Source organism: Papio anubis, chromosome 19 (genome assembly GCF_008728515.1).
Source record: "Papio anubis isolate 15944 chromosome 19, Panubis1.0, whole genome shotgun sequence".
In the NCBI taxonomy this organism is placed as follows: Eukaryota; Metazoa; Chordata; class Mammalia; order Primates; family Cercopithecidae; genus Papio; species Papio anubis.
This window is the reverse complement of record NC_044994.1, coordinates 1,263,548-1,280,660: the sequence shown is the minus strand read 5'-3', so window position 1 is coordinate 1,280,660 and position 17,113 is coordinate 1,263,548. Positions and strand designations below refer to the sequence as shown.

The 17,113-nt window shown below is 41.1% G+C and overlaps 1 protein-coding gene and 1 non-coding gene across 5 annotated transcripts in view; both read right to left on the bottom strand.

Moving 5' to 3' along the window:
• The window catches only part of LOC101011989 (protein spire homolog 1), a 95,673-nt gene that overhangs the window by 65,993 nt on the left and 12,567 nt on the right, over positions 1-17,113 (bottom strand). The gene's annotated exons all lie outside the window — the stretch shown is intronic.
• On the bottom strand, positions 15,235-15,336 carry LOC116271549. Its single transcript, XR_004180174.1, has one exon. It is a non-coding gene; the product is annotated as a small nucleolar RNA U13 (small nucleolar RNA).

Here is a 17,113-nt window from a genome sequence, read left to right as displayed (position 1 = left end):
TCCGCCTTTTCTGTTTTTATACTCATCAGCTCTTCACACCTATAGAAATGCAGTGATGATGATAAAAATCATCATTAAAATATCACTGACAATATTTACAAATTATATCACAAAGAGATATTTTCCTAGTAAAGACAAGTTAGTAAGACCAACGACTCATTAGAAAAATGGACAAAGGAAATGAACAAGCAATTGACAAATGATTCTTAAGTATATGAAAAGATATCTGATCTAATTTATAATAGGAAAAATGCAAATTAAAACTGTTAAGGTACTAATGTTCACTTATCACTGTGAAAACACATTGTGAAGATGTAGGAGAACAGACATCCTTACACATTGCTAAGGACAATATCAACTAGTAAACCTCTATGAAGGACAATATTGTAATACTTTATAAAAATTATAAATACACATTTCCTTTGACTCAGCAAGTCTACTTACAGGAATTTACCCTACAGTTACGCTCACACTCACGAAAAATAGATTAAAAATTATCCATGACACCACTGTTTGTAATAGCAAAATAATGGAAATTACTTAATAGCTGTCAATATAGGACTGGTTAAACTCATTACAGCATACCCACATGACAGATTATAAAGGCCTACAGATGTGAAAACTATTTACTGATATGAAATGATCTCTAAGACATATAATTAAATAAAAAAGGAAAGTTTAAAAGTGAAAAGAGGAAGAAAATACTGATACGCACTTGTTATACATAAAATCTCTCTGCAAAGATAAAAAAGAAATTAATAACATTTGTTGTGTATATAGGGAGAGTGTGGGTAGGAGACAAAAACAGAAGGGTACAATTTAATGTAATATTTCTATACCTCCTGGGTTTTGAACCATGTGACATTTTTTGTTAAAAATTAATTAAGTTTTAAAAGCTGCAGGATCTGAAAGGTGGCAGAGTTCTTCCATGAGCCTTCAGTAAAATATTCTTGTGAACATTCTAACAGGGAGAGCAGCACTAAGAGCAATGACACGGAGGGAAGAGAGAGATTTATTCCTCACTGATGAGACCAGTGCTCGGCATGTTACCAACACTCACAACAAAACTAACAAATCAAACAGAAAAAAGACAGACAGCAGCAAGGACCCTGAACATTACAAATGATGAATGATCTCATTAAAATGAACACATGGCACACTTACAAAAAGACATCTGGTGGTGGATTTTCTGTCAAAAAGTGGTATGTTCAGCACTTGGAGGGATATAAACCTATTTTAGGTCTAGAAAGAAACTTCCAGCCAACTTAAATGCCAGAATTTTATTATTGGAGGTGTTGGCATGAGGTGAGGAATAGGCAAGGAATATGAGAAAGCTGATTAAAATACCCTTCAATCTGTGAATGAGACAGACGTCCTGGGGCTTTGTCTTTGCAAGCCTATTCAAGCGGAAAACAGGCTGAAGACGTGTCACAAACAGGTGTCGCAGTGTGAGTCAGTTAACGTGCAACTGGCCCGATGACACCGGTGGATTTGGCTACTGGCTTGGTAAGAGATTGGGGGGTGGGAAATACATTTGATTTTTCAACCAATTTACAGACTATCAAGTGTGGCTATAAGATTTAAAAACAGACAAAAACCAATTCATAACAGCCTAGTCAATTTAAAAAAACACTGTTTTTCCCCCAGCAACAGAAGATACTTTATATACATGTATGTAATTTTTCATTTTAGGTAAAATATTTTTTAGTTTTATTTAAGATAAACTGAGCTCAGTAATTTCATCAAGTTATGATTTCTTGCATAGGGCTAACTGAAATAATATATGTACAGGCATACCTCATTTCACTGCCTTTCGCTTTGTTGTACATAGCAGATACTGCAGGTTTTTTTTTTTTTTTTTTGACATAGTTTTACTCTGTTGCCTGGGTGGGGTGCAGCGGCACGTGATCTCAGCTCAATGCAACCTCTGCCTCCCAGGTTCAAGGGATTCTTGTGCTTCAGCCTCCCAAGTAGCTGGGATTATAGGTGCGCACCACCACACCTGGCTAATTTTTGTAGTATTAGTAGACATGGGGTTTAATCATGTCAGCTAGGCTGGTCTCGAACCCCTGACCTCAAGTGATCTGCCCGCCTTAGCCTCCCAAAGTGCTGGGATTATAGATGTGAGCCACCCCACGCCTGGCAAAATACTGTGCTTTTACAAATTGAAGGTTTGCAGCAACCCTGAGTTCGGCAAATCTGCTGGTGCCATTTTTCCTGCAGCAAGGGCTCATTTACATGTCTTTCTGTCACATTGTGGTAATTCTCACAATATTTCATGTTTTTAAAATTACATCTGTTCTGGAGATCTGTGAGGAGTGATCTAAGATGTTCCTACTGTCATTGCTTTGGGGTGCTCATGATAGTGTCCATATAAGACAACAAACCTAACTGATAAATGTGTGTTCTGACTGTTCCGCTCACTAGCCATTCTCCCATCTCTCTTCCTCTCCTGGGGCCTCCCTATTCCGTGAGACACAATGATAATTTAATTAGACCAACTAATAACCCCACAATGGCCTTTATGTGTTCAAGTGAAAGGAAGAGTCACAAGTCTCTCACTTTAAATCAAAAGCTAGAAATGATTAAGTTTGGTGAGGAAGGATGTCAAAAGCAAAGACGGGCTGAAAGCTAGGTTCCTTGCACCAAACAGCCAAGTTGTGAATGCAAAGGACAAGCTCTTAAAGGAAATTAAAAGTGCTACTCCAGCGAACACGAACGATAAGAAGGCAAAACAGCCTTAATTCCAGATAGAAAGTTTTAGTGGTCTGGTAGAAGATCAAACCAGCCACAACATTCCCTTAAACCAAAACCTAATCCTAAGCAGGACCCAAACTCTTCAATTCTATAAAGTCTGAAAAAGGTGAAGAAGCTGTAGGAGCAAAGTTTGAAGCTAGCAGAGATAGGTTCATTAGATTTAAGAGAAAGAGCTGTCACCACTCGATAAAAGTACAAGGTGAAGCAGCAAGGGCTGAATGTAGAAGCTGCAGTAAGTTACCCAGAAGATGTAGCTAACTGATGATGGTAGCTACATTAAACAACATATTTTCAATGCAGATAAAACAATTTAATATGGGAAGAAGATGCCATCTGGGACTTTCATAGCTAGAGAGAAATCAATGCTTGGCTTCAAAGCTTCAAAGAACAGGGTGACTCTCTTGTTAGGGGCCAATGTGGGTGATGAAGTTGAAGTCAATGCTAATTTACCATTCTGAAAATCTTAGGGCCCTTAAGAATTATGTTAACTCTACTCTGCCTGTGCTCTCCAAATGGAACAACAAAGACTGGATGACAGCACATCTGTTTACAGCAAAAAAGATTCCTTTCAAAATATTACGGCTCACTGACAATACATTTGGTCACCCAAAAGCTCTGACGGAAATATACAAGATTAATGTTGTGGCCGGGCGCGGTGGCTCAAGCCTGTAATCCCAGCACTTTGGGAGGCCGAGACGGACGGATCACAAGGTCAGGAGATCGAGACCATACTGGCTAACACGGTGAAACCCCGTCTCTACTAAAAAATGCAAAAAAACTAGCTGGGCGGGTTGGCGGGCGCCTGTAGTCCCAGCTACTCGGGAGGCTGAGGTAGGAGAATGGCGTAAACCTGGGAGGCAGAGCTTGCAGTGAGCTGAGATCCGGCCACTGCACCCCAGCCTGGGCGACAGAGCAAGATTCCGTCTCAAAAAAAAAAAAAAAAAAAAAAAAAAGATTAATGTTGTTTTCATGCCTGCTAACGCAACATCTATTGTACAGCCCATGGATCAAGGAATAATTTTTACTTGCAAGTCTTATTTAAGAACTACATTTTGTAAGGCTATAGTGGTCATAGACAATGATTCCTCTGATGGGTTTGGGCAAAGCACATTGAAAACTTTCTGGAAAGGATTCACCATTCTAGATGCCATTAAGAACACTGGTGACTCATGAAAGGGGGTCAAAATGCAACATCAACAGGAGTTTGAAAGAAGTTGATTCCAACCCTCACGGATGACTTTGAGGGATCAAGACTTCAGTGGAGGAAGTAACTGCTGATGTGGTGGAAACAGCAAGAGAATAAGAAGTGGGACCTGAAGATGTGCCTGAATTACTGCAATCTCATGAGAAAACCTGAACTAATGAGGAGTTGTTTCTTATGGATGAGCAAGGAAAGTGGTTTACTGACATGGAATCGACTCCTGGTGATGTTTCAAAAACTATATAAACCGAGTTGATAAAGCAGCAGGAGGGTTTGAGAAGATTGACTCCAGTTTTGAAAGCAGTTCTACTGTGGATAATGTGCTATCAAACAGCACTGTATGCTACAAAGAAATCTTTTGTGAAAAGAAAGCACAGGTGATGCAGCAAACTTCCTTGTCTGATTTTTCAGAAAGGGCAAAAGCCACCCTAACCTTTAGTAGCCACCCCTTGATCAGTCAGCAGCCATTAACATTGGATCAAGACACTTCACCAGCAAAAAGATTACAACTCACTGATGGCTCAGAGGATCACTAGCATTTTGTAGCAATAAAGTACTTTATTCTTTTTTTTTTTTTTTTTTGAGACATAGTCTCACTTAGTTGCCCAGGCTGGAGTGCAAAATGGAGTAATCACAGCTCATGGCAGCCTTGATCTCCCAGGCTCAAGCAATCCTCCTACTTCAGTCTCCTGAGTAGCTGGGTCTACAGGCATGAGCCACCATGCCAGGTTAATTTTTTAAAAAATTTTTTCAAAAATATTTTTTGCAGAGACAGGATCTTACTACGTTGCCCACTCTAGTCTCAAACTCCTAGGAATAAAGTTTTTTTTTTTTTTGTTTGTTTTTTTAAGATGGATTCTCGCTCTGTCGCCCAGGCTGGAGTGAGTGGCGCAATCTCGGCTCACTGCAAACTCCGCCTCCCGGGTTCACACCATTCTCCTGCGTCAGCCTCCTGAGGAGCTGGGACTACAGGCGCCCGCCACCATGCCCGGCTAGTTTTTTGTATTTTTAGTGGAGACGGAGTTTCACTGTCTTAGTCAGGATGGTCTCCATCTCCTGACCTCATGATCCGCCCACCTCAGCCTCCCAAAGTGCTGGGATTACAGGCGTGAGCCATGGTGCCTGGCTGGAATAAAGTATTTTTTAATTAAACTGTGTATTTTTTTCAGATGTAATGCTATTGCACACAATAGATTATAATATATGTAAAGATAATTAATTTTGTATGCATTGGGAAACAAAAAAATTTGTGTGACTTGCCTTACTGCAATATTTGTTTTATTGCAGTGGTCTGGAACCCAACCCGCAATATCTCTGAGGTATGCCTATAAATCACTTAACAAAGTTTCTCTATATGTATTGGATTATATTGCGTAAAACATACTCATATAATACTTTGAAAAATTCATAAGCCATGCCTATTTCCAGTTCATTGTTTTACCCTATAATTGTAATGTCTAGTCAAATATTAGCAGCTAGAGATAAACTGACTCTAATAACTCATCCTCCCATCCTAGGATTTCATTAAATTTGGGATAAGATTTAACCATTCAGAAGCATTTGGCCAATGAGGTTTAAACCAAAATCCCATGTAAGTGAGAATCATTTAAACATTTGGAAAATCACAACATTGGCAAAATACTACTTTTAAACGGCACAGCTATTTATACTGATAGAGGGGGGAAAATGTTTTCTTCTCTCTAGGAAAACTTTAGAAATATTCTGGGAAATGAAAGATCAAAGAAGTCATTTTACTTTTTCAGTATAACAGATTGGAAGGCAAAGCTGAATAATTTAACATTAAGTTTTTCACAACAAAATCATTAAACCTAATTTGTACTTTTCTAAGTTTTTAATTTAAAACCAAAATAGTTAAATTAATATCTTAACAATATACATCCTTAAAAATGTACTTTCTTAAAATTCAACCCAAATTGTGCAGATTTTTTTTTTTAAGAGACAGGGTCTCACTCTGTCACCCAGCTTGCAGTGCAGTAGCACTACTCTGACCCACTGTACCTTCCACCCCTAGGTTCAAGTGATCCTCTTATCTCAGCCTCCCGATTAGTCCCAACCACAGGGGTCTCACTATGCCCAGGCTGCTCTTCAGCTCCTGGCCTCAGGTGATTCTCGTGTCTCAGCCTCCCAAAATGCTGGGATTATAAGGCATGAGACACCATGCCTGGACAATTGTGCAGAATTACACATTGAAGTAATAACAGGAAGGCACAGTGGCTCATGCATGTAATCTGAGTGCTTTGGGAAGGTAAGGTGGGAGGATCACTTGAGGCCAGGAGTTTCAGACCAACCTGGGCAGCATACGAAGACCCCATCTCCACAAAGATAAAAATAAAAAAATCAGCCAACCACGGTGGTGAACACCTGTAGTTCTAGCTACTTGGGAGGCTGAGGCAGGAGGATCACTTGAGTCCAGGAGCTAAAGAGCTATGATCACACCACTACATTCCAGCCTGGGTAACAGAGTGTGATCGTGTCTCTCTAGGAAGAAAAAAAAAAGTGGTCGGGCATGGTGGCTCGCACCTGTAATCCCAGCACTTTGGGAGGCCGAGGCGGGCGGATCATGAGATCAGGAGATCGAAACCATCCTGGCTAACATGGTGAAACCCTGTCTCTACTAAAAATACAAAAACATTAGCGGGACATGGTGGCGGGCGCCTATAGTGAGGCAGGAGAATGGCGTGAACCCAGGAGGCGGAGCTTGCAGTGAGCTGAGATCAGCCCACTGCACTCCAGCCTGGGCGACAGAGCGAGACTCTGTCTCAAAAAAAAAAAAAAAAAAAAAAGCAATAAAGGCTATTATTAAAAATTTAAAGATAAGGTTAAAAATTGTTCATCATGGGCCGGGCGCGGTGGCTCAAGCCTGTAATCCCAGCACTTTGGGAGGCCGAGACGGGCGGATCACAAGGTCAGGAGATTGAGACCAGCCTGGTTAACACGGTGAAACCCCGTCTCTACTAAAAAATACAAAAAACTAGCCGGGCGAGGTGGCTGGTGCCTGTAGTCCCAGCTACTTGGGAGGCTGAGGCAGGAGAATGGCGTAAACCCGGGAGGCGGAGCTTGCAGTGAGCTGAGATCCGGCCACTGCACTCCAGCCTGGGCGACAGAGCGAGACTCCGTCTCAAAAAACAAAAATAAATAAATAAAAATTGTTTATCGTGATGCTAGTTAAGTAGAAATGGGAGTTAAAGTATATAAGATAATACATCAATATAGAAAAAACAAACCCACTTATGTTATACATTTAAAAAAATTAATATTTAATTCAACACTGTTGTCATTTCACCTGTTTAATTATACCCCTGAAGTTCTTTTCTCTTGCTGCTTTTAGGAAAAAACAGTTTCATATCAAGCATTTGTGGGGGATTGGAGTGGGGAGGAAACAATAAATGAACCTCATTAGTAATTAAAATCAGATCCCATGTGTACAGAACTTCGTGACTATATGCACAGGACCTGCTTCCTCGCTCACACCAGCTTCATCTGGATTAAAGCCCCCCAGTAGCCACAGATTTATCAAGATTTCTGTTTTAAAGCAAAACTATCTTTAAAACAAAGGAGTTCTATTTCTTGAAACCTGAAGAAGTAAAGACTAGCTTTTAGTATGTTATAACTCCATCTACTCATTCCTAGCATCATAAAGAAGATCTTCCCCAGGATGCAGTTCATTTTCTTTGCTGCGATGCCTTGCTCATTAGGGGTGTCACAGAGCTCCCTGAGCAATGAGACTTAGAGATTGTCACATGCTCCGAAACTCACTACCTGGAACACAGAGGGGTTCAGTAATATATGCTAAACAAGTGTGAAAGCAGCACAGAATCTAGGGTCAGAATACTGAAGATACACACACACACAAGCAGATGTGTCTGATGCCGGCAGAAAGCCATTCAGAGCACGGGTAGTCACAAACCAAGGACTCTTCTGGTGCATCTTCCCATCAGATGCTTGTATAGTATCCCTGCGTAGTAGTTTCTGAGGCAGTGGTCCCAGTGTTGGAGAAGCCATTTCTCCCGCTGCCCTTCTACCTTGCTTGCTCTTGTCTCCTGGCCTTCATGTGTGCTGTTTACTATGCCTGGAACGCATTTTCCATCCACCATTTTGCCTCAGCATTTGGGTCTCAGCTTTGAAGTTACTTCTGGGAAGCTGGGCATGGTCCCCTTGGTTGCTTCCATAGCACCCTGTGCCCACTGGCCACGGCCCTTCTAACACGGCGCTGGATGACCTACTCCTACACTGTCCTCCCTGCTCTCTGGAGTTCTGTGAAGGCAGAGATCACGTTTGTCTCATTCACCATCATACCCACAGTGAGAAAGGCAGTAAGAGTAGCACTTAAAACACGACTTCTGTGAGGACTCGATGAATATTAATGCACATAAAGTCTTAGAACAGCATTTAGCGCAAAGTAAGTATGGAATAAACGTTAGCAGTATTAATCATAGTAGTACCCATCATATGGCAGACATTTTATTTTTTTAAATTTTTTTTTTTTTTTTTTTTGAGAGGAGTCTCGCTCACTCTGTCGCCAGGCTGGAGTGCAGTGGCATGATCTTGGCTCACTGCAACCTCTGCCTCCTGAGTTCAAGCAATTCTCCTGCCTCAGCTTCCCGAGTAGCTAGGATGACAGGCGTACGCCACCACGCCCGGCTAATTTTTGTATTTTTGGTAGAGACGGGGTTCACCATGTTGGCCAGGATGGTCTCGATCTCTTGACATCATGATCCACTGCCTCGGCCTCCCAAAGTGCTGGGATTACAGGCGTGAGCCACCGCGCCCAGCCATGGAAGACATTTTAAATAACCTGTATGAATAAAATGATTCTGCCAGCTGATCCTAGTTCCTCTGACAGCCAGCATCTCTCCACTCAGTAGGCTTTGTGATGTCTCCATATGGTTATTATGTTCTGTCAAGTCTTCATCAAAATCCCAAGTTCCTCCACTGTTTCTTCTACATTAAGGTGTGTAAACACCTCCTTCACATCCTGACCTCCTATCTCAAGAGCAACTTTTACTGTCTATTATTTGTACAAAGTTAAAAATTAGGTCTAATTTTAAGTCCTTTTATCATCATGGGCAGCTACTTTATTAAAGTTTGTTGAACCATGCTTCAGTTTTTCTCTCTACACAATGAGTCGGGCGGTGAAGGGTAATACTACCAAATTCACAAGAACATCACAAGGATTAAAGTATTAACATAAACAAAGGATGAGATACGCGGCGGTTATATACAAGGATAGGCCTTTTGGTAAACCTGATGTAGGTTGTCTGGGCTTAGAGCTGCTGCAGAAAGCTTTGGATCTTTCTTCCCCCAAGTACATAAATTACATTCGAAATCTTTTCAAAATGAATGAAGATAAAGCAGCATTCAATTTCAACCCCCAGCCCTCAGGTTCCCACTTCTGGAGAGCAGAACGAACATGAAGAGGCAGCTGTGTGTCCAGGAGGCCCAGGTGTGCATCAGCTGTGCACCACTCCTGGCTGCTCCTGGCTCCTGATAACTCCATAATCGGCCTCTTAAGGTTGATTCTATTCTCCTGTTTCTTCTTGAATAAAAATATGTTGGCCGGGCGCGGTGGCTCACGCCTGTAATCCCAGCACTTTGGGAGGCCGAGGCGGGTGGCTCACAAGGTCAGGAGATCGAGACCATCCTGCTAACACGGTAAAACCCCGTCGCTACTAAAAATACAAAAAATTAGCCAGGCATGGTGGCACGTGCCTGCAGCAGTCCCAGCTACTCGAGAGACTGAGGCAGGAGAACGGCGTGAACCCGGGAGGCAGAGCTTGCAGTGAGCTGAGATTGCCCCACTGCACTCCAGCGTGGGCGACAGAGCGAGACTCCGTCTCAAAAAAAAAAAAAAAAAAAAAAAAAAAGTTAAGGGCTTAGGAGACTCCAACGTTAATATTTACTAGGTTAAAAAACCTTAATCTCACTGACGGATGCCCCAGTGTCACCCTAAGCTTAGGAGGCAGCAAAGGAAACATACCTAGCAAGACTGCAAGACACACTGTCTTGGGTCCCTAAATCTATGACAGGGCTGCCACTATAAACATGGTCCCTGCCCTTAAGAAGTTCACTGTCTAGTGAGAGACGTAAGTATACAGTAATTACAACACAGTGTCACTGTTGTAAGAGACAGAAGACGCCAGAGTGCAGTGCTCACTGAATGAACATAGAGAAAAAAGAATGACTTTGATCAAAAAAAGCAATTCAGAATAGTAGACATTTGAGTGAGGTCTTAAGGAGAAGTAGACATTTTCTAGGTAGCGAAGAGGGGAAAGGGACATTTCAGGTAAGTGCAGAGGCCCTGGACATTCGGGAATGAAGGAAGTGTAGGTAGAATCAGCACGCACGGGGCGGTGATGAATGGTCAATCAAGAGCTTGGAGAGGTCAGAACTGCGCCAGATTGTGAACAGCTGCCCATGCCATGCTAAGGGGTTTACACTTTCCACCTACAAGTATCAAGAAGTCATGAAAAGGGAAATAACATTAGAGGGTTTGTCATGGCCCAGGCAAGAGATGTCAAACCACTGCGTGAGGCAGGGTAAGGTAGACACAGTGAGAACATGAGGGAGGCTCTGCATTCTGGAGATAATTGAAGAGCATCAGGGGACCAAGATGCAAGACAGATGGTGAGAAACTAGACCACAATAGCTAAACCACAGATTATTTAATTCACTTAACAATGATCAAATATCTACGGAGTCCCCATTACACTGGGATATAACAGTGAATTAGAGAGAAAAGGTCTCTGCCCTCAATGAGATTATATTCTAGTGGCAGACATCAATGAATAAGAAAAGAGACCAACAAAACAACTACGGACCATGATGGCTGCTAAAAAAGAGATAACAGGGCAATGCGATTAAAACAAAAAAGGCAGGCTGGGCACGGTGGCTCACAACTGTAATCCCAGCACTTTGGGAGGCTGAGGCACGTGGATCACGAGGTCAGCAGATCAAGACTATTCCTGGCTAATATGGTGAAACCCCGTCTCACTAAAAATACAAAAAATTAGCTGGGTGTGGTGGCGGGTACCTGTAGTCCTAGCTACTCGGGAGGCTGAGGCAGAAGAATGGCGGGAACCCGGGAGGCGGAGCTTGCAGTGAGCTGAGATTGCAGCACTACACTCCAGCCTGGGAGACAGAGAGAGACTCTGTCTCAAAAAAAAAAAAAAAAAAAAAAAAAGGCAGTGTGTGCTGAATACATAAAGGTGTCTGGGGTGGCCTGAGGAGATGTCCTTTCAGATGAGGTATGAAGGGTGTGAGTGAAGAATCATACTTGAAAGGGTCAATGAAGACAACATTTATAAGAAGCACTTAATATGTGAAGAAACTAATTAAGCACCACAGGTACAGCCACACTTGAGACGAGTGTAAAGATCATTATAATCAGATAATCAGAAATGACAATCCACACCTGTGGAGCCTACTGCTGAAGAAATCCAAGATGAGTTAACGATATTAGACATCTTATCTCTCAAAGATCAAAATGTTTGAAATATTCTAACTTAGTTTGGGTGATGTTTATGTGTATGAATGATGCAAGAAAATGCAAGAGGAGAGAAAATTTTCATCACTTTGAGTACATAATCTAGAGAACAGAAATTAGGACATTAAAAATCTATTTTACATGCCTTATAAAGTTCTTGCTGCGATATCATGAACACATGCTATACAATGCGCAATTATTTTCACTGTTCATTCATTGATGACTAATGTTACTGCATTAGGAATTTATTCTGTACAAGGATTTTCTACCAGTAGATTGTGAAAATTATTTTATTTTTAGCCTATACTGACATCAATATAGTAGTAATGTCAGTATTGAATGTTACAGCTAGCTTACCAATTTTAAAAAGTTAAATTTGTGTTTTTAAAAGGCCTACAGCATCCTCAATTTTGATTAATTTATCTACAACATTGAACTGCTTTTCTGTAAGATCTATCTCAAATTTAAGATATAAAATAAAACAGTATACAATAATTTCATAGAAAATTTTACCAGGAAAGGACTTATTTATCTGTATACACTTTGCCTACACTATAAGACTGATAACAAAAATGAGGAAAAGCTTGTTGAATAAATACAACAAAAAATTTAGTCACACAAATTGTATTTTCTGCATAAAATTTTAAGACTAGATGGAAGCTTAACATGTCTTGCCCCCTCCCCCATTTTTATGTTTTTAGATACAGGGTCTCATTCTATGACTAAGGCGGAAGCACAGTTGTGAGATCATAGCTCACTGCAGCCTTAAACTCCCGGGCTCAAAAGATCTTCCTGCCTCCGCCACCCAAGCAGCGAGGATTCCAGGATTTTAGGATCTTGCTGTGCTGCTCAGGCTGGTCTCAAACACCTGGCCTCGGCCTCTCAAAGTGCTGGGATTACAGAATTGAGCCACTGAGCGCCAGGCCTTCCTCCCCATTTTTAAAGATGAGGAAACAGAAGTCTTGCAAATGCTATTTGATTTTAAGAGGTTACACGAATAATGAATGGTATGATTCACCAATCAAGGGGATTTTAAAAAAGATCGGTGTTAATATAAATATTTCAAATTATGAAATAAATTAAAAAATGAGTTATTTGCTTTAAAGAAAGCTTTCAAAAAATTCTTCTAACCCAGTGTACTTCTATGATACATCCAGTTTCTACTATAATATCATCATACCCCCACTAGAAACGACGTATTACTGGAGAATTTGGCGAGCATACTGCACACTCTCAACATGGGAGCAATGATGGCTAGACCATGCTAGGAAAGCATCAGAAAAAATCAACTGGCTCTCTAGTCTTAAAATTATTTTATCTCAGCCTTTGACACTTCTATGATACTCTATCTTTTCCCATTTCACATCTCCCTCTTTATTTATTTATTTAGTTAGTTAGTTAGTTAGTTAGTTAATAGACGGGGTCTTGCCTTGTTGGCCATGCTGGTCTTGAACTCCTGGCTTCAAGCGATCCTCCTGCCTTGGGCTCCCAGAGTGCTGCGATTACAGGCACGAGCCACCGTGCCTGGCCCCCCTCTTATTTCATACCTGAACTTTACATGGTACCCCCCATCCCATTTATGTGCATATGCAGGACCATCAACCCCTAACACCAGCATGTGCGTGCCCACACATTCCCTCATAAACCCTCTTCTCTCCAAAGCCAAATATTAGTCTCTCTGACTCACATATTCTGTCTCCAAGACTGCTCAGAAACCTACATCAAAGTATCTATCTCCGTGTTCTTCGGAACTCCCTCTTTAGTTTCATCCAGCAGTGTATTTTATGTGACACTCTTAGAGGAAAGCAGCAATAACTTCTATGTAGTGGAACACCTTTGCTGGACTGAAGGGTGTGATGAGGATGAAAATGCTGTTAGCAGCACTGAGAACTTACTTCTATGTGAATCTCTAATCTCTCAAAGCCTTAGTTTACTAATCTACAAAGAGTCACAGAATCGTTACAAGAATCAAATGGAGTAAGGAAGAGAAGGCATTTTATAAAGGAGCTGTATGAATATAACACAGTAAAGTAGCAGGGGTTAAAGTTTTAGGTAATGATAAATAATTTTATGTAACAATAACAAAACTGGGGACTGATAATCAAAAAATTACCTGGACCACAATAGATGAAAGGATACTACCATTAACACAATTTCATTTTCTCCAATAAAAAATTTTACATTGTAACTGCCCCCTGAGCACAGCCCAGGCTCACCAGCTACCCCTGCGGTACGGCTCTGGAATATGGTGGTGTCACTGGCAGCAGGGCAGGGTGGCTCTTCTTTCATACAACCTGATGCACTCAATGGATTGCTTAGACAGTGCCTCCAGCTATACTTAACTTACAAGGATATCCGATTGCTTAGGAGACACAGTAATGTGTACTTACTTTCAAGGATATCACATTGCTTAAGAGACAAAGTAACAGCAGGCCTACCCAAATCTTTATCATTCAAAGAATAACCTTAAAGGAGCTCATTGGTTGTTTAAGAAGAAAATCATCACACCATGAAAGGGATTAGAAAATAAACAAATTTGCTTTCAAAATAAATAGATGATGAACCAGGCGCTCTGCTTTATAAAGTAGCCAGGTTCAGTAAATGCACTTAACACTTAACAAGTATAACACTGGAAAACAGATGGTAGATTTTATATTTTAATAAATTGCCAATTTGGCATATAAGAAATTTAGTATAATTAAAGTACTTTTGGACTATCAAATCAGATACATTATCAGCAACTGAGCTCAAATGTTCTGACACTATGCTTCCACCCCAATTTATATGCACTCATGCACACACATATACATAGATATAAGGTAGTTTGAAACATTGTTGATAACCCAGTTTTTAATTTTGTTGAATCAGAGCCTATTGTTTCAAAAATTCCACTTGGTACACACTAACTCATAGGTATAAAGAGTGAGTCTTAAAATATATTTTTAAAGTATTTTGGGATCTTTAGAAAAAAGTCAAATTAACGAATAGTATTTTTTAGTGTGAAAACAGTATTTTTGAGAAAAGGTTGAAACCATTTACATACATAAACTAACATGTATAAAGATGTTCTATCATTTCAAGAAAACCTTATAGATTGTAGAGGTAAAAGAAACTTACATTCCTGAAACCTTAGTGTTGATAGGCAATTTATGTGCTTTCTTTGTCTAGGAAATCACTCAAAATGAGAGAAGTGGTGACAGGAGCTTCGAAGGAAGAAGGGTGTTTCAACGAGGACGAAGGCTGACTACTGGCAGGCAGCAGAGGACAGACAGAATATTAGCAAACCCACCCCAATCAAAACAGGGAGATGTAGAGGAAAGACCAGCTTCCCACATGAGGAAAGCAAGAGAAAGCACTACCCTTAAGGGAACAAGTGTCAGAAGAGCCTGAGGGGACTCTTTTCAAAATGGAGTGTAGTTTCCAGAGGATACTGGGAAAGGGTGATACGGAGATCAACAGAGTAGGAACAGAGGAGAAGGAGATACGAAACAGGATGGAACTAATGCCTATAAAGTCCTAGCCTTGGGGTGGTGATAGGGTGAGAGATGTGGCTGGGGTGGTGTCCTAGCCTGTGGGTCGTGAGAGATGTGAGGGCCCAACCTCGGTCAGCCTGGCCAGTTTCTGCAGGCACTGCCACACAGCAGTTTCACTCCACCTGTCAGCTTTTTATTTAAATAAACTTTAATAATGTTTGAACCTCTTTTTGAAAGTGTGTTTGCATATCTGGCAAAGCAAAATTTTAATCAAGAGCAAAAAAATTTATATTTTTTTACATCAGATGAGTAATGTGCTGACAGAACAATGTTTAGAAAAAGGAACATCTCACACACAAGTGTGAATATCCAATCATCACGCTTTGGAACTGCAAACGGATCAAGAGCAAACATTTTTTAAATGCTCACTGCAGTAGAGTAGTAAAAATACTAATATTGTTCTATTTAAGCTCAAAAACAGTTTCTTTTTTTTTTTTTTTTTTTTTGGAGACGGAGTCTCGCTCTGTCGCCCAGGCTGGAGTGCAGTGGCCGGATCTCAGCTCACTGCAAGCTCCGCCTCCCAGGTCTACGCCATTCTCCTGCCTCAGCCTCCCGAGTAGCTGGGACTACAGGCACCCACCACCTCGCCCGGCTAGTTTTTTGTATTTTTTAGTAGAGACGGGGTTTCACTGTGTTAGCCAGGATGGTCTCGATCTCCTGACCTCGTGATCCGCCCGTCTCGGCCTCCTAAAGTGCTGGGATTACAGGCTTGAGCCACCGCGCCCGGCCAAAAACAGTTTCTAAGAATGCCAGTGTTGGAAGGACTTCAAGAGCTCATTTAATTTCTTCTATTAACCCCACAGGATCGTACATGTACACCCTAAAAATAATGCTCTGGGGAAGGCAATCTCAGTCTTAACAAGCTGGGAAAGGTAATGACAGCCTTAAAAAGTAATCTTTTCTACTATCTGAGAAAACCTAGTTGAGGACATGCCTTTGGATGTTCACTTTGAAGCTCTTAATCAGATCCCACTTTTTCTGGTTCTGCTCAAGGAGAACAGCTAATCCATTACACACACACACACATTTATTCTTAACATATAATTCACCTTTTTTCCACTCTGTTGACAACTTTCCTCCTTGATCCAATTTAATAAAATTAAAACAAGAAAAAGGCAAAGATTTTCATTGCCCTATCATAAAAAGACGGACTATAAGCAGTACCCTAGCCAGAGCAGAGGAGGGATGCTAAGAGCTCTTATTCATATACATACAACGGATCTATTTAAGGGTGATTTATTATGGGTGATCTGCCTGAGACATCCATCACCTACTTATTACCAGGGCTAAGTACATCTTATTGGGCAAATAGTTTAGTTTTTTCTTTCTTGCTTACATATCCAGCATGTGTTCTTCCCCAAACTGTGGGTCATGGTAAGTTTTAGCCTAGTGCTTCTGATAAACCTTATATGTTAGTTATAAAAGAAAGGATACCGTGATAGTAAATTTTAGGTGTTGACTTGACTGAATTAAAGAATACTTAGAGAACTGGTAAAGCATTATTTTTAGGTATGTATTTAGGTGACTGTGTTTCCAGAGGATACTAGTGTGTGAGTCTGAGTGGACTAAGTGCTGCCCTCAGTTTAGGTGGACACCATCCATTTGGACACCATCCATTTGGCTGGGGCCCTGGATAGAATAAAAACAGAGGAAGGAAAATTGGCCTCTCTCCCTCCTGGTGCTGGGATATACTTTTCTTCTCCTACCCTGGGTCTTTGGACTTGGACTGAGCTGTGCTGCTGGAATACCAGGGTCTCCAGCTTGCAGACAACCTGTCATGGGACTTCTCAGCCTCCATAATGACATGAGCCAATTCTCCTAATAAACCCCCTCTCATATATCTTGAACTCCTGGCCTCAAGTGATCCTCCTGTCTGAGCCTCCCAAGTAGCTGGGATTACAGGCACGAGCCTGCACCTGGCCCCTTTCATATACCTATATATCTATATATCCCATTGGCTCTGTCTCTCTGGACAACCCTAATATAGATATCCATTACCTAACATGTACTGAGCTCTCACTTTCCGCCAGATGCTGTGCTATTTTACATAAGATCTCACTGAATCTTCACAACCACCTATGTAACACATGGTGACTCACCTTTTAAATAAATAATAAA